At 49.8% G+C, this 17083-nt stretch overlaps 5 non-coding genes across 5 annotated transcripts; 2 read left to right on the plus strand and 3 right to left on the minus strand.

Moving 5' to 3' along the window:
- Positions 1-4929: 4929 nt before the first annotated feature.
- LOC123358895 lies at positions 4930-5069 on the minus strand. Its single transcript, XR_006575798.1, has one exon. It is a non-coding gene; the product is annotated as a U4 spliceosomal RNA (small nuclear RNA).
- A 4211-nt stretch (positions 5070-9280) lies between these two features.
- TRNAS-UGA lies at positions 9281-9362 on the minus strand. The gene has a single exon. It is a non-coding gene; the product is annotated as a tRNA-Ser (tRNA).
- A 3577-nt stretch (positions 9363-12939) lies between these two features.
- Positions 12940-13021, plus strand: TRNAS-GCU. The gene has a single exon. It is a non-coding gene; the product is annotated as a tRNA-Ser (tRNA).
- A 1781-nt stretch (positions 13022-14802) lies between these two features.
- Positions 14803-14876, plus strand: TRNAT-UGU. Its single transcript has one exon. It is a non-coding gene; the product is annotated as a tRNA-Thr (tRNA).
- Positions 14877-16820: 1944 nt separating this feature from the next.
- On the minus strand, positions 16821-16893 carry TRNAK-UUU. The gene has a single exon. It is a non-coding gene; the product is annotated as a tRNA-Lys (tRNA).
- Positions 16894-17083: the final 190 nt, after the last annotated feature.

Below are 17083 nucleotides of genomic sequence, written 5' to 3' on the forward strand. Positions count from 1 at the left end.
CAATCTCACTCTGCTAACTCTTCCAGCAAAACTGTTCTGCCAGGTTCTCATTCCGCCCTATATTCCTGCAAACTTAAGCTTTTAAGTAGCATCAGATACCATCTGCTTCAGTATAACTAAAATTTTTATTTATTTGTCTGAGATTTTAGGTGTATGTTATATTACATTATTTGTAATAGGATAATAATTAATTCTATTTTTCAACTAAAGAGAGAAGAAAACCTTAAAATGTGCATTTAGAAAGTTCAGAAGAATCTCAGAATGTTAAACACATATATTTTATTTTCAAACTCTCTTAAATTGCTATTCTTTGGAACCCATGTCCCTTGTCTAACGATTTTTATGTAGGTTCGGGTGAGTCCTGAAATCATGAATTGCTAAGTACCGTTCTACTGTTTTTGATTCATATGACCAGGATTACTACACTTTATTACTCCTGCCCTATTAAGAAAGAATTTGGGGATCCCACAGCAGCCAAAATCACCATTTGGACAATCACCCCCATCATGCAATGCGGGGTGGGTGTGACCATGCACATCAGCAACAAAAGGCCTTTACAACACATCACCAACAGATGGCAGGGTAGAGGTCATTCTGACCCTGCTTACATCCTCCTCCAGCCAAGAATTGGTGATCCTGATAAATCACACTCCTTATACCAGCTCACTGGTATTGAATGCTGAAGTTATGGCTAGCAAAAGTAGCCACCCATCTCTGCCCTGTAGCATCCAGCTTAGCCCTTGTTAACACACATGTCAGTTGATTGTTCTCTGTCCATACCTGAAACTGAGCTCCGGACAAGTAGTCTCGAAATTTCTCAGTGATGGCCCATTTCAAGGCCAAGAACTGCAGCTGGTGGATGGGATAGTGAGTTTCGCTATCAGACAGTCCTCAGCTGGCAAAGGCCACAGATTTACATTTGCCTTCCACTTCCTGGTAGGAGACTGCTCCTAGACCCTCCAAACTGGCATCAGCATGCAGGATAAACAGTTTGTTGGGTCAGCAGGGACTAGGACTGGCACATGAATCAGGCAAATAATGATTTCCCATAAAGCCCTGTCACATCTCTCATCCCGCCATGTCCCCAATGGAGAGGTGAGGAGCCCCTCGCCTGTCCCAGGCCAGCCACACCAGATCTTTGGGGGGAGATGTCCATGGCCCAGCCCAGGTGTGCTGGAGCTGCTGGGCAGAGAAGTTCTTTCCTCAGCTCAAGCCCACCACTGATGTTGCAGTGGGGGAGAGATGTCTCTCACCTGGTTTTTAGATGCTCGGATGAGAGGGAGCAGGTAGAAGATTTTTCTTCTTCTTCCATTTCAAACTCTTCACCCCCCCCAACCACTTTCTGCTCTAGCCTGATCTCTCTCTCATGTCTCCAGGGCCATCCTTTGCCATAGGCAGCCGCCTAGGGCACCACTAGGTCTGGGGGCACTGCTCTGCTGGGAGCCTGGACAGATGGGAAGCAGTGGAGCATGTAAGAGCAGGGCTGCTGGGTCCTAGAGAGAGCCGAATGCAGCACAGTCTGAGGGAGGGGATTGTCTGCTGGGGTCTCGGGGAGGGGGAGGGGATAGAAGTTGGGGAAGGAGCTCACCTGTGAGTGTGACTCTTCCCCCGGCTGAGGTGAGGTGAGGCAAGCTCTGCGGCTCTGGAACCAGTATCCTCTGTTGTCCCCCATAACATCCATTCTTCTCCCGCCCCTGCCCCATGGAGCACCCCCTCCTTTCTCCCTCCTCCCCAGGAGCATCCCTCTCTCTCTCCTCCCTCTCCTCCGTCAGGGCTGGGTTGGGTGAGGTGCTGGGGGGTACGTGGGGGGAGGAGGCTGGCTGGCTGCCTGCTGAGGAATGAAAGTGAAAGTAACTCACTTCCTGGCAGTGAGCCAGGATTGGAATGTCACACAGGGCTGGGCTGGGGTTAGCCAGATGTGTGAAAAATCAAGACAGGGGGTTGGGGTAGGGTGAGCAGATATCCCTATTTTATAGGGCCAGTCCCAATTGTGGGGTCTTTTTCTTATATAGGCTCCTTTTTACCCCCCACCCCCGTCCTGATTTTTCACACTTGCTGTCTGGTCACTCTAGGTGGGGGTAATTGGTGCCTATATAAGACAAAGCCCCAAATATCGGGACTGGCCCTATAAAATCAGGACATCTGGATCTGGTCACCCTAGCTGGGGAGCGCCTCTCCCCCGGGCTGGCAGCTGCCAGCGATCCATCTCATCCTGGGGGAGCTGCACTGGGCAGGATGAGCTGCTGTGGCTCCATGGGTGACCTGTCCCTGAGCTCAGATGCTGTGCTAAATTCACCATGGTCCGTAAGGCTGGTGGTGCCCATTGGCATGTGATTGGACCTGAGGGTTTGCTGCTGCTGCTGCCACTCTGCAGAATCCCAGGCTGGTAGCGGGCTGAGGGGAGTTGGCGGCCGGGATCCTGGCTGGCAGGAGTTGGTGGTCAGAACCCCAGACCAGCAGGGGGCTGAGCAGGGCCTGGGATACTTGTCTAGGGTTCCAGCCACCAGCCCCGCTCAGCTTGCTGCCGGTCTGGGGTTTCATTTACTCAGCTGGCAGTGGCCTGAGCAGGACCAGTGGCCAGGACCTCAGATAATAACAATAGTTTATTTATATAATATAGAGATAGAGAGAGACCTTCTACAAACGTTAAAATGTATTACTGGCACGAGAAACCTTAAATTACAGTGAACTTGGCACACCACTTCTGAAAGGTTGTCGACCCCTGGTATAGACTGACCATATGTTGTACTAAGATTCTCCTGCTTTTTTTTTTTCCTGTGAGTCAGTATAGCTTTTGCCAGCCCAGAAGTTGGGCAGCCAATGTTTTACGTTTTCACAATGTTTTCTCCAACTTTCATAAAGTAATTACATAGTTAATATGAGTTAAAAAGGCCAGGGACACTTCCTTGTGAAGAATCTGTACAGCAGATCATGCTAGAGCTGTGAAAATGTCAGTTTTTGATGGAACTTTAGAGGCAGTGATTTATCATGTATTTTATCATGTGACTGTGCTGCTATTGCTAATGTCTTTCCAAACAAAAATAAGGCACAATAGGACTTCTGTAACATTTCTGTGCTACCTTAATCTAGATTAGATGATTCTGTGCTGACTTCATTTTGGTCACTTTGTCCTTTACCTAGCAGTAAAACTAGGGTTATATTTTCCCACTGTTTGGAGACCCAGCTTATTAAACTGATTTTGCAGCCAAAAAAGCCAGAAAGATTGCTTTTAATTAAAAACAAATCTTTGTTTCAATACCTCTTCATATACATTTCCAATAAAATTTTGACAAAATTAAAAAAATTATACTATTTGCATCATTCTGTCAAATCAGAATTTTTTCTATAGTGCTACTTCTTTAGTGCCAGTGCATCAGCATTACATTGTGCTTCATTAAATTAAACTGGTTTTAATAACGTGAATGTGGCAAGTTTTTCAATACTGTATGCTTATATTTGTGTTGCTAAGAGCAGATCAGGCACAGGGGCACCAGTTTCATAATCTCGCCTAGGGCACCATAAATACTAAGGATGGCCCTGCATGCCTCAATTCTCTTTTTCCTGGCCTTGTTCCAGAGCCCTCACAGCCCAATTCTCTGCCCTAACATTGAGCTCTCTACTGCACCCTGAACCTCTCATTCCAACCCGACCCCAAAGCCTGCACCCCCTAGCCAGTGCTCTCATCCCCCTGCACTCCAACTCTCTGTCCCATGTAGCCTGATTTAGGGTGTACTAATAATATTAATTTGGAAAATATGATGAAAATTTAATTTATTAGCTTACATTTTATTTAATTTAATTGAGTTATAAAGTTACAGTTGCATTACTGCTATTCAAAAGATACATATGGCATATATGCAACAAAGTTTTGGTTAATATACTCACACCCTTCCTTGATAACCTGGTGGTAAGAGACACAGAACCAGCCTTGCAGTTCAGGTTTCTCAATTCTTGAGTGAAAGATGCAGTGCTTAGAAAAAGCTAATGTTTACTTGAATAAGTTAAACTTAAAATCAAATCCTAATAAACAAAGAATAAAAACTTAGGGAAATCGAGCTTAGCCGAGTTACTTTGAAACTTAAAGTTTAAGAACAAGTACAGCCTACTGATAGTAGATAGAGAGAGAGTGGAGGAAGTAAGTCAGAATGATACAGCGAAGTGTTCTAGTGAGGTGTGTTACCTCTTTTATAGGGCACAAGTGCCGGAAATCCTTCCTCCTATGCCCAAATTTCATTCCTTACCCACAAAACATTAGGGTACGCTTACTTCATAGGCTAGTATGTTTGTGCGTGTTGATGACATGTACATATGCACATAAGTTCCCTTGTGGTGTACGTGTTAATTCTGTGGGTACAACACTGAAAAACCCCTTATGCCATTCTCCATTGTCGATTGGTCTAGGTAAAGGTCTTAGACAGGCGTGGGTACTTCTCTCTTTAAGTAACAAGCTAGAGGTCAATTTTCCTTTCTGAGTAAAAGGTCACACTATAGAGATGCTAACTTTACCTTATCTTAACATACAGGATATGGCCTGTAGGTCCTCTTAAGTCATGTGCCCCAGTCCCCTAATCATTTTTATTGCCCTCTGCTGGACTCTCTCCAGTTTGTCCACATCCCTTCTCATGTGGGTCCCAACCCCAAAAGTACTCACATTTCACCCCAATGGCTCCAAAATGTACATAGGGTGCTGCCATGGTCAAGTCACTCCCGAGCTCTCCAGTGGAGCCTGCTGGCAGAGAACAAGGTGAAAATTAGCCAGGACGTTGCTCAGTCAATTCCCTCTGCTCCCAGCAGGTGGTATCGGAAACCTCCAAGATCACTCACTTCCCTTTCTCTCATCAGTTTCAAGCCCCAGGGTTACAAATGCACAAACCAGTTGAGATTCTCCCCTGGGCTCAGGGTGTGGGGCTGCTCTGAGGGGATGGACTTGCACATTTGGGATATTAGTGCAAAGATACAATTTCAATTTCTCATAGAGAAAACTGAGGGCATTGGGAAAAGTTTTCAACTAGCAATAATCACGCCTCGGATTAACCTCATTGGCTATGATACTGCCACTTCTTATTTAGTGAAAGGAAAGCTGCAGTGACAGCCTGGTTACTGAGATGCAAAACACTTTCCTCCTGGGAGAAACAAGAAGTTAGAATTAGAAATTTACATAGTTTGTTCCAATGTTGGCACAGGTTTAATTTTGCTTCTGTGTAGGTTTGTTTCAGGCTGTGACTGTTTTGGTTTATTGGGTTGTTTTGTTTTTTTAATTGGAATGGAGCTTTTAATTGACATTTTCTGGATTCGAATGGCTGACCTGCAACACCAGTTTTGACATAGTTCTGCATATTTTATACAGATTTGGCCAGTATTCAAGGATTCAATTCCTTTATAGGAGGCTTTAGTGGTCAGGCTTATTTATTTTATGTTATTTTCTCATCCTGCTGTAGCACACCTTTTGGATAAAATGTTGAAATTATTAATTTATGGCATTTGTTAGTTTTTATTTTTAAAAACAAAGTTTTTCTTAATGTTTGGGTTTTAAATTAAGCATTGTTTTTGGTTTCAATTTTTCATTTAGGTTTTTGTTGTTGATGGGATCTTTAAGAACTTTGGATTTAAATAATTTAAATAATTTAAATAAAGAGTGGGGCGGAGCTAAGGAGAGAGCAGGAGCCCGAGAAGAGCTGGGGAGCAGAGCTGCACCAGCCAGGGAGAACCAGAGCAGATCTGTGCTGGGAGCCGAGCCAGAGCAGCACGAGCCGTAGAAGCTGCCCAGGGAGCAGATCTGTGCTAGGAGAAAAGCTGCAGCAAGCGGAGCCAGAGGAGCAGCCCAGGGAGCTGGAGGCAGAGCTGCAGCAGCACTGGGGCTGGAGGTGGGTGCAGTGAGCAGCGTGGGAGAGGGAAGGGGACCCTGGGCAGAAGGCCCAGTGCAAGGAGATGCCACCCATCAAGAGATCTTGCAGGCCAGACTTTTGGGGGTGGGGGGATCATATCCCCTACATGGGGGCTGACACTGGGAACAAGGGGCCTGTCACCTAGAGCATGTGGCCACTGCCAGAGCAAGTGTCCAGCCTGTGGTGTCCCTGCAGCACAGCCAGGGCCTGGGGAGGAGGCCTGGGACATGTGAGGGAGAGACTGTGACCTGCCCTGACCCTCCAGAGACGCTGGTTGTGATCTCCCTGCGCCACAGAACAGGGTGATGTGTTTTCCTTTCCCATCTTTCCTTGTGTTTTACATTGATTGCTGGGTAATAAATGGTGTTTGCTTGAAGCACATGCAATGAGGAGTGGGTCAGGGAAGTGCCCAGAGTGGGGACACTGTAGCCCTGTTCAAGTGATCATGACAAGATTGGGGGTCATCAAACCCCCCAGGATTCCTGGGCCCAGCCTTGTTGGGGTTACGAGGTCTCTGCCACACAGGAGAGTATAAAGAGCGTCCTTGGGGTCAGGCAGCCTCTGGGTAAGGGGGTGGGGACTCAGATCCTTTCTCTGGCCAATTCCACCAGGGTCATGTATAAACCAGGGAAGTTCCCCACAATTGCCAGACCTGAACCCCCTGCACACTTGTGCTCTGTCCTCATTGCTTCTCTGTCTCTTTTCCCCTCATCTCTGCTGCTCCCCCTCTGGGCTTTCTCAGCACCTGGCCCCACAGCGCTTCCTGCCAGCCAGAGACTGTGTGTTCCAGGCCTGCTCCTGTGGATGTGGCCTCTCTCCTGATTCCTGAGGAAAGGAACCTTTCCAGGAAATGGCCACAGCTTCTGGGAATCCGCATGTGGCAGGTGGACAGCACCAGGAATCATTTGGCTCCTGGCGCACAAGGCAACTTAAAAGCTGAGTGCCCAGAAAGGGGCTTGAACCCTGGACCCTCAGATTAAGAGCCTGATGTGCTACCAGTTGAGCTACCTGGCCTTGTTGAGACCATCTTCACCATTCAGCACAAGAGCAAACAGGCAGGCAAAAGAGAGGCAAAAAAAGTCCCAGGAACCCCTCCTCTTTTTCTGCACAGCCACTGCCTGTCAGCAGGATTCCTCCTCCTCCTCCCTCCTGTGCCTCAGTGCGACTAAATCTCCGCACCTAGACAGCCGCTCCATCCGCTGCACCCCAATCCCCCATGCCTGAGCCTCCCTGCTAAAACCCTGCACCCGGCTCCATAGAATTAAGTCTCACGTGTCGCTAGGAACTCGACTTCTTGTGCCCAGAGAGTCTCGGCCCCCCTCAGCAGATGACCTGAGAAACACAATGTCGCCTTTTCCAAAGAAGTGCTTGGAGTGGTTTTTCTCATGTTACCATGTGGCCTAATGGATAAGGCATCTGAGTGTGGATTGAGGGTTTAAGTCCTTTGGTGGTTGTGTTTCTGCAATTTTACCGTTGTGCTGAACGTCCTGCTCCTTGCAGGGCTGGAACCTCTTCTTGGCCGCTCCGGCCAATGCTCTGGCTTCAGCTAGAGCCCCGGGAAGGAGTTGGGGGGTGGGCGTCACAAAGGCTGGGACATGAGCCCCAGGTGCTTCCAGTCTAGGCTTTGCCCTTCCTGACTTGCCAAAGAAAGTGGGTGTTTGGCATGGCAGGGAGCAGCCTGGCTGCGGGTTTTTGTGCCTGTCTGAAGGCCACACATAGGCATGGTCCTGCCCTCCTCTAGCCCTGACCTCAGTTGCTCTGTGGCTTTTAAGCCTTCCCTTCTCAGCCGCCTCTGCTCTAGGTGCCCAGAGGAGGAGAGATGTTGCTGGGTCACTTTTACAGATGCCCCTTCCCTGGTACTGCCCTTGCTCAGCTGCGTAGAGGAGCTTCCATCCCCAATCCCTGCCTGTCACTGCCCAGCAGCCCTCTGGCACCATTCCTGAGGGTCACCCTGCCTCACTCTCTCCCTGCCGTCTTTGGGAAAGACAGCTCCCATCTCTCCTTGTTAAAGGTCAGGTGGGCCAACTAGGGGCAGAAGCCCATTCTATGTTTTCCTACTGCAGAGCCCAAGCTCAGGAACTCAGCTTGGGTGCAGACACTGCTGTGCTCCCAGAAAACAAGCCACCCCTGCACAAAGAGAGATGAAAGGGCCTGCCAAAGCCTGGGATTGAGCCAAGGACTTCTAGATCTTCAGTCTAACACTCTCCCAGCTGAAATACTTTGGCAGATACATGGTAGTATTTTGGCCTGTTGCTTCTCTGTCTGGGATGTTTTTGTCAGCAGTTGCACACAAAAAGAACAGGAAAACGAACGGCTGCTCCACACCCCCACCGGAGGAACCCGACGCCCTTAGCTGTGGGGAGTAAGAAGTGGCTGTTGGCTGACAGGGCCTGTCCCCGAGCAGCTGGAACAGCAGCTGCTGCCTCCCCGTCGGCTTCAGGCTGTGGGAAATGCTCATTGCCTGGCTGCATGGGCGGCTGCTGCTCCGTGCTCTGGAGAGCGTCTGTATTGCTCTGTCAACCCCCCGTCTTCACTGAGCCAGTCTGGTAAGGTCCCAAGTGCCCCCTCCGGCCTGGCAGCTGAGAGTCTGTGCAGACATCAGCCCCCCTCCCAGCCCCACAGGCAGCAGCAGCGCCAGCCCCCCAGCACCACAGGGGCACTCAAGGCACTTCCTGTGGGGAAATGGCTCCTTGGCGTCCAGCTGCTAGAGTGAGAGCCAGGAGAGAGCAGTGTCTTGCTCACCGTGGGGGAGAGAAGAGACCTGGTGAGTGCGGATCTCCCTCAGCCTCCCCAGCAATGCTGGTGAGTTTTATTGTCACTGTGATAGTCGGTGCTTCCCTGCAGGGCCGGCCCAGAACAAACCCCCCCCTTTCCTCCCCAGGCCCTGCCCCCACTCCACCCCTTCCCCCAAGCTCCCACCTCTTCCTCTCCTTGCTCCTCCCCCTCCCCCGCCAGCACCTCCTGCACCCCACTGAACAGCTGATCACTGGCAGGTGGGAGGAGCTGAAGGGGAAGAGGAGGAGCTTGTCAGCAAGGCCTGTAGTAGGGGGGTGGGGCGGAGCTGGCTGCCAGTGGGTGCTGAGCACCTATTTTTTAATTGTTGGTTCTGCAGCCCCGTAGCTCCTATGGATTTGCTGACTCAGCTCCTTTCGCACTCTAGAGAGAGGAGCAGAACCAGGGCTATGGCTGATCTATGGGGCACCAGGTGAGTGGCAGAGGCTACAGGTGCTGAGAGTTTGCCTGACCCCTCAGGGACACAGTGTGAGGGGGTGTCCCAGGGATCTCTAGGAAAGGAGCAGAACAGGATTTCCTTGGGGTGGGGAGAGAATTGAGAGTGTCTCAGGGGGTTGTACAGAGGTGTTGCCCGGGTGAGAGACTGGCTAAAACACAGGCCTCGCTGTGAGCAGGATTCAAACCTGTGCAGGGGAACCCTATTGGATTTCAACTCCAACACCTTAACCACTCGGCCATCACAGCTGTGAGCACAAAACTGCCCCAATGCCAGAGAAACTGGTAAAGAATCACAATGCCCAGGCTTGAAGTCATCTGAACTACAGAATTCCCACCACAAACCTGGCTCCCAAAGCACAGGGGGGATTGGGGGTTTGTTCTGTTTGCTTAGCCATGTGCAGTAGCTCATGCTCCAATACGTCTGTTAGTCTATAAGGTGCCACAGGACTCTCTGCTGCTTTTACAGATCCAGAATAACACGGCTACCCCTCTGATACTCCTAGTGACACTCTCCAGTGGATCCCCATCCTCCACCCACCGTGAGGTAGGTAGGAGCGGATCATTATTATCCCTTCTTGAAAGAGGGAGAAGTTAAGGCTGAGAAAGGAGAATTGACTTGTCTTAGGTCACACAGCCAGCCAGTGGCAGAGTTGGGAATAGGACCTAAGAGCCCTGATTTTCAAACTAACCATCAGACCTTGAATTTCACACATGGAATGACCTGATTAAAGTGCTCTCAGATGAGCTCCAGACCAACAACAGTGCACAGTAATTATTCAGCAAGTATTTGAGGAGAACTGCAATGTTAGAGAGAATCATGAACTGCTCAGAGACCATTAATGCAGCGAAGCAGCAAAATTTGTCAAACATATAACAGGTTATGACTTATTTCCTTGGGCTTAAAAGAGAACAACAAGGACCCGAGTATCCTCCCTGTCAATAACCCCCTGCTCAGCCAATCAGGGTAGAGAATGAGGACGGGAGGCTGAGGGTTCTCACCAGAGAGCCCAAAGGATGGCCCAGGTCACTGATGGGGATCACTGCCCGAGCACTATTTCAGCCCCACATTTTGGGTGGACCTCCCACAGTGGGAGCTGCAGAGCACTCCCCTGCAACACACACACACACACACACACACACACACACACACACACACACACACACACACACACACACACACACACACACACACACACACACACACACAGCTCCTGGTGTTGGGAGGAGAACAGGTGAAAGGACAAAAGAAGCAAGAGACAAAGAGAAAGGAGGAAGGGATGGATGGAGGAAAAGGTGAAACAAAAAGGACAAACCCTAATGACCCCAGTGGTTCTAAGGGACAAAATCCCAGGTGCGGAATAAAATTCTGTCTCTTAAGCTAGTGTTTTCCATGTCTAAAATTCAACTGTCACCAGATGGACCAGACTGAACAGGTTTCAAACCTCGAGGAGGCTCTTACCTTCTAAACAGGGACGGCTGTTTTCTAGTAAAATCAGGAAAAGGGAAGGAGAAAACTCAAAAGAGGTTCCTCCTGGCGCTCACGTACGTGAACCCGAATACTCTCTCAGTCCTCAAAGAGAGACCTGGAGAAGGAGACTTGCTGAAGCAAAGCCACAGGGGTCTCTGAGGTTTCCCTGGCCCCTCGCCCCTGTCCTGCCTGGCTGATGTCAGCATCTCTCTGTGAGGTCACCACCTCCCCACCACCTTTGACCAATAGTCTGAGGTCCTGCAAAAGGCCTTTGTGATGTCACTGCCACACCCCTCCCTTGCTGTGCTAATGTCCTGCCCCTGGCCAGGCACTTTGGAGGTTTAAGCTACTCCCTGTGGATCACCCCATTCAAGGAGCGTTCGTTCTAGGAAGCAAGCCGGCTAGACAGGAAAACATCAGACGCTGCTCCCAATGCTACACTCAGTTTTTCAGAAATTAGTCAACTTTATGGCCAGAAGAGACCATTAGAGCATCTAATCTGACCTCTTGAAGATCACTTGAGCTGCAATCAAGCACTCTACCACTGAGCTATACCCCCACAATGACCTGAATAGGGAATCGTGATTTCCAAGACTTTGAAGGACAAACCCTGCTTCATCGAGCTCCTTTGCCATTTCCAGACCACAGGTGGTTTTTAAAATGGGGTTTGATTAAACTTCTTAAATGTGGTAAACACCACAGCTTGCACACCCACCGATATAGCTTCTCCCACTGACATAGCTGCCACCTCTTGCAAAGTGGCTTAACTACACCCACAGGAAAACTCTCTCCCCTCAGCACAGAGCAGTGGTTCTCAAGCTGTGGGTCAGGACCCCAAAGTGGGATGTGACTCTGATTTAATGGGGTTGCCAGGGCTGGCATTAGACTTGTTGGGGCCTGGGGCTGAAGCCAAAAGTCTGAGCCCCACCACCCAGGGCTGAATCCCTCAAGCTCTGGTTTTGCCCTCCCCTAACTGGGGCAGGGCTCAGGCTTTGTCTCTTCTGCCTGTGCTCAGTGTGGAGGGGCTTGGTCCCTCTTTCCATGGCCATGTAGTAAGTTTTTTTGGCAGAAGGGGGTTACAGTGAAAGGAAGTTTGAGAAACGCTGGCATAGAGCCTCTGAATATGTCTAGACTTGGCTCCCTGTGGCAGATCAGAGACGGAAAGTGCAGCCATGGAGACACCACACACGAGCCTTGCCTAACAGGCAAGAATCAAACCTCCACAGAAAGACGCCTGTTGCTTTCTAACTCATCTCCCTAAGCCCTCAGCCTCCACCACTTAACAAAGGGGCTTTTCTACACTATGGTTCTGGTCTCACTGAAGGGTCATTTCCAGTTGTTTGCTCTGACCAGCATTAGGGGAAATGGTGCCCTGGGCAAAGCTTGTACTTTGGCACTTCCCCATTGCCCCTGGACAATCCCCACTCCCCCTTTACTGCTAGCTCCTGCACTCCCAACCCTTGCGCCTCCTTCACCCCTAACTCCTGCCCCCTCCTGTGCCCCCTATGCCCTTAACTCCCTGGGCCACCAGCCATAGCCCCTCTCCTGCAGCCCCTTCACATGGCTCCAGTGCTAGGGGCCCCGCACTTGTTCTCCCTTTCCCTGGGCTTTGGCATCACTAGCCACTGATTAGTGAGTAGGGTTCAGTGGTTCCCAAAATGTGGGGCATGACTCCTAGGGGGACACAGAGGAACATTCATGGGGGCACCTCAGGGCCTCAGCCAGCCCCCATGGAGGGACCAGCACTCAGCCCCACTCTGCCCCAGCTCTTCCCCAACCCCACCCTCAGCCTGGGCCTCTGACTCCCTGCTCTGCCTCGACCCCCTTACCCCTATCTGCACCCCTCTTCCCAGCAAGCAACAGCCCCACTCCCAGCCTCGGTTCTTGACTGCAGCTTCCGAGGGGCCACAGCCATGGCTAAGAGGGCACAGTGTGAAATGTTTGGGGACCACTGGTTTAGGGTGATGTTCTCAATCACTTCTACGAAGTCCAATAAAAGCTATTCCTCACCCACCTACCCCTCCATCAGGACGGAATAGGTGTGTTCTGCTGCCCTTCACTCATGCAGGAAGGATAATAACATTTCATTCCACTCAATCCTAAAGTGATTTGTAACCCGCCACCAGCCAAAACTGGTCATTTTGGGAAAGCGGCCCCATCATGCTGCATACCTAGGCAGAGTAGGTGTGTCTATGCAAACACGGTCTGTTCCTGAAGTCTTTCCCCCAGCTCCTCACTAGATATGAGGGGGGAGCTCATTCAGCCCCTGCTTCCGGTTAGTATTTAAAAACTCCTTATTGTCCCTAGCTCTGCTGGCCTTAGATTTCTCCTCCTGTCCAGTTTTCTAACAGCTCAGATGAGGTGGCCGAGTGGTTAAGGTGATGGACTGCTAATCCATTGTGCTCTGCACGCATGGGTTCAAATCCCATCCTCATCGGATGCGTTTAGTTTTCACCCCTCCTTTGTAGACAACCATCTCCCCCTTTGGTACAATGACAGATCAAACAATGTTGCTTCTTGCAAACAAAAACCTTCTCAGAAACTCAGAACTCCCTTGCTTTAAATAAAATGTCTAAATCCCAGATTTCTTTAAAAAAGAAATTCTCTACTGCTGTATTTCTTAGTTTTTATCTCAAAAGGGAACATCCTCATCATCTCCCCCAAACACCCTGGGACCTGCCCAAATTATTAAAATACCCTCACCCCGAGCAAGGCCAGAGCTGTGAACCAGAGCTAGTGTCTAGGCCAAGCTGTTCTGAAGGAGGCAACTCCATCATTTTCTCCCTGCTTCCCTTGGCAAGGTCTGACTGAGAAAACAAAATTCCCCAAACTGAAAATTTTCTGCTGAAAAACTAATACTAGTCTGTTTGGGGACTTTGGTTTGAAAGTATTATTGTTATTATTCTCTTCTGATTTCTGAATCAGTTCAGTCTTTGTCCTCCAGGTGTGTTTCCACCTGCTGAGTTGTGGGGGAGAGAGGCCAAGTCATGATGTCTCTTCCCCTCTTTCATAGTTTCTTCCAACTTGCTAGGAAGCTCCTTTGTTACCATGTGACTCAAGCAGTGTCCCTTGTCTCTGTGCTATCTCGGAGAAGTCTGCATTGTACACGGTTCCTGGGATAGTCTTTGGGAGTGTGGATCCCTTCAATGGGCCAGCAGCGAGTCTGGCTCCTCCCTTGTCACACCTGAAAGGCTGGTGGGGGGCATTTCTCAACCTCATAACATATCTCAGTAAAACACACAGAGCAAAACTTCATAACTTCCCAACCAATGCGAGCACACACAATCCAACACGATATTAATGTTCAACAGATCAAGACTTTTGAAATGATACGTCACAAGGCAGACTTTGAACAAACCATGTCATCATTATATGAGAGTGGTGAATATGGGGCTTCCCGGTGCTGCTCTGAGCACAGCGTGCCACACCTGGGCTTCCATTGCAATGGAGACGTACCCTTAGAGTCCATCTCTCCTGGGATAAAGATGGCCCACACCTGACTCTCTGCCAATCCCCACTGGGCCCTGAGAAGTGTTGTTCGTGTTTGTATTCTATAAAGCAGAGAAGCAGATGAAGTTTTGCTCCCAAGGTGTGTGTGTGATTCTTTGGACAGGTCTACACTACAAAATTAGGTTGGTGTAATTACATTACTTAGGCTGGCAATGCAGTTCTATCAAACTAATCCCAGTATAGATAGTGGCTCAGCTGTCAGAACTTTCTGGAGCTATGAAAGGGGAGGGACTCAGCCTCTGTAGCAGAAATGCAGGGCAAGCGAGTTCACGGCAGGCATGGTGGGATACTGGTGGAGGCCAGTTATGGTGATATAATGACCAGCAGCATTTACACTGACATTTGTCACTTTAAGTTTTCTGCAAAAAGCACTAGGCCTCTCGTTGAGGTGGTTTTATTTTGTCACCAAAACAGGGCAATTTTGTCGCCAGACGTGGTATTGCAGTGTGTGCACCAGCCAAAAACTGCTGACCGAGGGAGTGTTGTGTGTTTTTCACACATCTAAGCAATATAATGATGCTGAAGTAACCTTGTAGAGCAGACCTGGCCAAAGATTCACACACACACACACACACACACACAGCTTGCAAGGAAAACCTCACCTGCTCCTCTGCTTTGCAGAATCCAAACACAAGCAAAGCTTTTCAGGCCCCAGTGGGGATGGCAGGGAGTCAGGTGTGGGCAGACACTGTGCTGATGCTACAGGCAGGCACCATGGCTTAGCTGGCTAAAGCACCTGTCTTGTAAACAGGAGTTCCTGGGTTCAATTCCCAGTGGTGCCTTGTTGACTAACTCTTGAGCAACCTGGTATTGGCTACTGTGGGAGGACAAGACACAGACCTCTTTGGTCCAGCCCAGTATAGTTGTTTCAATTATACTCACAGGCACTGATAACAGACTTACTGAAAATTTGGGAGTTAAGAGCTGATAGGTCAGTGGTCCAGCCTGTCACAGATGATCCTGTTTCCTCTGGGACAGGGGCAGGTCTGGGCTCTCACATGGAATGGCTCATTGTGGCTGCCAGAATCTGTGAGCAGCTCATTTAGTTTGCACCGAGGGTTGAGTCCTGCTTTGTGCACCGTGTGTGAGAATGAAAATCCTAAACCGCCCTTTGAAATAACAAATGCAGCAGGACGTGTTACTGTCCCTGCCCCAGAGCAGACAGACCAATGGAGAAATGCCATTGAGTCCAGGGTAATACCCCACTGCCATTTTACCTTGTTTGCTTGCTAAACTCCCTCCCAACCTTGAGGGCTCCCAGAGCCCGGTATTGAGCCTGAGCCGAGATGTCTACACTGCAAATTTACCACCCCACGGCCCTAGCCTGGGAGCCTGCACTGGCACGGGACAGCGCTGGGTGTTTCATTGCAGTGTGGACATAGCCTAGCGTTATGTCTACACTGCCATTAACACTCCCAAGTCACTAGTCTCAAACCCTGGGTCAGTTGATTCAGGCTTGTGAGGCTTGTGCTGCAGGGTTATAAATTACAGTGTAGACACTTGGGCTTCAGCCCAGCCTCCGAGACCCCACGAGGGGTGAGGGTCTCCGAGCCTGGGCTCCAGTCTGAGCCCAGATGTCTACGCTGTAGTTTTTAGCTCCACAACCTGAGCCTCAGGAGCCCAAATCAGACCATCCAGGCCAGCGGGATTTTGTCACAGTATAGATGTCCTCTCAGGATATGTCTACACTGCAATGTAAGCCCAGGGTTAGCAGAAGTCATGTCAGCAGCCCCAACACATAAACATAAACCACAAGGGAAAGACCCACCCCCCAAATAAGCTGGGCAGTGTCCTTCTCCCTACGGTTTGTAAGTCCAGCAACCAAAAGTCCTTTAACATGAGCCATCCCCTGTCTGCACCCCACTCACAGCTGTTGTCCTTAGTCAGTGCAAGATGAGAGGTGCCTCTGTAGAGTTCACCTGCCATCCTGGGTGGAAAAGGGGGAAAATAAGAAGGCACCGTAGTCACTATGTCACCTGCCTAGCAAGTGCTATTGAATTGAGGGTGTCTCTCTCAATCGGGGGCTGCCAAGCACCGTTGTGCTGCCCTCGATTCACACAACAAGGATAACAACCCTTTATTTCTCCTGCCCCTGTAACATGGAGACTGGGAATCCAACACCAGCCAAAAGTGATCATTTCGGCAAGCAACCCAACCTATTTCCAACATACTGTAAAATCCACATGCAGACTCATACATGAAACCTTGCAAGAAAATCTTCCTGAGGGGGTCTGAAGCACCTGCTGCTGGAGGGAAGGAGGGAGCTGTGGGTTGGGATTGAGGGGCTCTGGGAATAGGAGGGGGCTGTGGGTTGGGACAGAGGAGAAGGGTGAAGAGGAGCAGGCTCTGGTTGGGAGTGAGGAGCAGTGAGCATAGGAGGGACTGAGAGTTGGGATTGAGGGGCAGTGGGAAAAGAGGGGACATGGATTTAGGCTGAAGAGCATCCTCATTTGGGGATCCAGCAGGAAAGGGGAAGGCAGCAGGTGATTCTAATTCCTTAGGGATATTCTGTGTTTGTATGTGTGTGTGTGTGCAGGGGAGGAACATGCTCTATGCCCAGAGGCCTTTATTCCTCCAGGCTGCAAGGACAGAGGGGCTGTCAGGAAGTTGCCCCTTCAAACCCACACACAAAAAGGCCCTTCTGAGGAAAGGGAAAATCCTGCAGAGAAAAGTAACATCAAAGAGGACTCCAGCAAGACACCTTAAGATCTTGGGGAGTAGTTTATCACCTGACCAGGGACTTGAACCCTGGACCCTCAGATTAAAAGTCTGACACTCTGCCAACTGAGCTAGCCAGGCTCACAAAGCAAAAGAGCAACTTGGTGCAGAGGAGAAACTAGTCAAGAAAACAAGAGCGGTAAACAATAGGGGAAACCTGCTGCTCTCTCTGGCCTGGTCAGGGGGCTGTGCCGATCGGGTGTCCACACTAAGTTCGGCATCAATATGGGGATCCCTGGGAAGCTTGGGGTCTCCAGGTTGCCTAAGGAGG

Source organism: Mauremys mutica, unplaced genomic scaffold (assembly GCF_020497125.1).
Source record: "Mauremys mutica isolate MM-2020 ecotype Southern unplaced genomic scaffold, ASM2049712v1 Super-Scaffold_100099, whole genome shotgun sequence".
Taxonomy (NCBI): Eukaryota; Metazoa; Chordata; order Testudines; family Geoemydidae; genus Mauremys; species Mauremys mutica.